Raw genomic sequence first — 3,779 nt, 5'->3', positions numbered from 1 at the left:
AATGTATCCAAAGTATTATAATAAAATATACGCATGCCAAATACCAAAATGTGCCATAATAACAAAATTTAATTCAAAAATTATATTTTATTTAGAAATTGTCACTTTAAAATATTATTTGTTATTTTTTAAAATAATTTTCATATAATTTTTTATTGGTTTGTTAAATTAATACTAATAATATTTAAATAGTTCGATAAATCAAGTGTAAAAGTAAATATTTTTATATATTTTATATTTGTTTTGGAATTATATATTATTTTATTTTATTTTAGTTTTGGGAGCAAAAAAATATCAATTACTTCTGACTTACATCGAGCTTAAATGAGGTTAGTAAGTTTAATATTAAAAAAAAGGTGTTTAATTGAAATATTTAAATTTCTATCCTCAGAAAAAATTAAATGCAATAGGTTGATTTATTTAAATAATAATATTATTATTTTAACGTTGTATATAATTTAATTTGAGAGTTTCAATTTGCTTCTTAACATAGTTCATTGACTTGTTTAGAAAAAAAGTTTTATCTATTTAAAAATATTATTATAAAATATATTTTTGAAAAATTTCATGAGAAGCTAAACTTGTAGAAATATTCAGATTCATATCAAATAAATAAATTAAATTAAAGCCTTAAAATATAAAAAAAATTAGATCAAACTTAAATCTACAAAATTTAGCTTCCCTCGATATACATTTACCCTATTTGTTATATAAAGAAATAATTCCTATACTGTAAACACAAATTCAAATGCTAATTGCACGTAGTAAGGAAAAAAAATGCAAAAGGATGTTAAATGTGAGAGAAAAAAATCTATTATCGAGGTGGACTCATTTGGATGAATTCTCAAGTTATAAAATTGTACACATTAATTAGCTGAAAATGTTTAATTATGAAAGAGTGATTATTCATAAATCTGTGCGTGACACAAGAATTTTCCTAATTGTAATAAAGGAACTCGACATTGCTGTGTTTTTTTTTTTTCATCATAACATTTTTTTAAATATTATTTTATTATTAACTAAAATTTATTAAAAATATAAAATATAAATATTAAATTAAAAATGAGACCCACATAATTTTTATAATATTTAATATTATTCTTATTTTTTTATAATTTTTTTATCTTTCAACAAAATATTAAAAGGCCCAAATGAAGGAACCCACTTAGAGCGCACTAACAAAATTTCCGCTGATCTTTTGAAGCTATAAAAGTGTACACTTGTTGACCAAAAACACATCTACAATTTGGGTTGGGTCAAATGGTTTGTTTGGATCGTGTTCAACAAAATAAAAAAAAACATTGATTTATCTTTTTTCTATAATTTCTTGACTATTATCTAAAATTATATTTATTACTTAACACATAAATAAATTTGATCTGACAAAAAGTTATTTCATCTTAATTTATAGTATTAAGTTTAAGTGAGTAAAATTATATTAAACATAAAACGAATTTTATTGTCCTTTTATTAGTACTACTTCACTCGAGGATATAGAAAAGTTATGGTTTCATTATTAGGATATTTAAAAATAATAGATTACCTTTTAAAAAAATATATATTATTGATTAAAATATCATTAAAATTACAATATGATACCCATAAGTATATCCGAGTTATAAATTAATTTAATTTCATTTATTTAATAATTTTTTTGAGCAATGTCTTCAAAATAAACGTCAACTATAAAAAATAATTAAATAACAAATTGTTGTCGTACTCATACAAGGTTTGAATTCACGATTAATAGCATTGATAGTATTTAAAGTAACTGCAAAGTAAATTTTTTTTGGAAAGCCAAAATGATTATATTAAATAAATAGAAAGACAAACAACTTGACTATAAGTTGGAATCAAATCCTGTGACAGTGAGCAATAAGTAAAACATATTTAACGTATTTTTTCTTCAGCTTGCTTTAAAGAAATGTTTTAAATTTTTTAAAGAAAATCCAAAAACAATTTCTTTTGAGAAATATTTTTCCTAATCACGTGCTTAAACGTATTGTAACTTAAAATAAAGGGATTCATTAGTAATTATACCGCATAGTTAAATATTTGCAGTATTTAACTAAACAGTCTAATTAAATATTTATTTAATAAATTCTTTTACACACACAAACATTTTTAACCTTAAAATATATTAGAATAACTATAAAGATGATAGATTATTTTCATAAATTCTTTATAATTTGGAAGATGTTAAACACGAGTTTAATTTGTTGGCATCTAGAAATTCTAATATTTTTAGCTGTAGAATGTATCAGTTGGAATCAGGAATGTTCTTTGACAGCTCTAGGGTTTTTTCATCATCTTAAGAAATAATTAAGAAAGGTATTAAATCTGATGTCGAAAATGAAATATGTTGCCATGTGGTTCCTAGAATGTGGTCTTGGTTGGGTTGCCGACTTTAATTTCCTTTAGATGACGTGACCGGAAAGCTAGGTCGACCCAACCCGTGGCCCATGCCTCATTATTGTCCCCGAATCCTCAACCTATTTTTCTGTGACTTTAGTACTCTGTGCTTGGAACAAAGACTTTGATTTACTTGGGTGATGTCTTTTTAACTGGTATTGATTTCCCCAATTGCTTCGGGGAATATGTTGGCGTATGTTTTCTCACTTTGTGAAATGTTGACCTGCAGTTAGTTGAGGTGAAAACATAACTTAGTTGAGTAAATCTTTACTTAATCTTTAAGATTGTGTGTGGGTGTTGTTTATTTTAGTATGTAATTTTATACATTTTTATCTCGATGTATCTATGACTGTAAAAATAGTATAAGATTTATTTCCCTTTTTTAAAAAATTTCACTATTACCAAAGATGAAAATAAATAACGTTAGAGATTAAGATTAAAAAAAAAACTATGAAATTAAATATAAAAGTACATAACTTTACAATCTTAAAGATTAAGGTGGAGCTTTACTTATACCTCATTCTTAATCTTAATTTAATTGTAGTGATCATATTTGCTTGTTTTGGTTTTTTTTGTTTCAAATGAGGAAAGCAATTTTATTGTATGAGTTTCGGATATATCCATGTATACGCATTGTCAAACTAACATGTTTAATTATGAATTCTTAATTATATTTGAAATAGCTATATAAAGAAATTCATATATATTGTCTGTGTCATGCATACAAAAAATTAAATATTTAATATATTACTTGTCTTAAGACGTCAAAAATATATAAACACATTTTGTTTGGGCTTTAGACATCTGTGGAACATTGCGTATTTGAGTACATAATCTCAGACTAAAATTGCAACACTTAATGCGCACACACGCACACAAACACTTGCATTATTGGATATTTTTTTATTTTTTAAAAATGTTATTGAGATTTTTTTAAAAATAAATTAATACACGTGTTTTCATAATATTCTCTAAAAATCTGTATTTAATAATATATGTTTTATGTATAAAAAAATCGTGACAATGAATCCTTTGATATTTTAATTATTGAGACTTTGTAATCTAAAGTGGGAAATGGGCAAGTCTGATATGGTATCCTATACATCCCTTTCTAGAAAAGGAAGAGGCTTATTTTTATGATAATGAAACATTATGAATCGTAATTATTATGAACCCTAGCTTCTCCGCGTAACATGCGTGTATAGCTAACACTAGTACGTGCATGCTATCCCTTGGCTAATACGATATTAAGGGGCCACACACACAAACACAAAAGGTTCAATTTTGAGGAAGCAAATGCATAGCTTGTCTTTTTACTGATTTTTCATTTTGTGTCTGTTTTCACAACAATCAAAGATTCCCTTCAT

Source organism: Abrus precatorius, unplaced genomic scaffold, assembly GCF_003935025.1.
Source record: "Abrus precatorius isolate BTA unplaced genomic scaffold, Abrus_2018 Scaffold9, whole genome shotgun sequence".
NCBI classification, from domain to species: domain Eukaryota; kingdom Viridiplantae; phylum Streptophyta; class Magnoliopsida; order Fabales; family Fabaceae; genus Abrus; species Abrus precatorius.
This window is presented reverse-complemented; position numbering follows the sequence as displayed.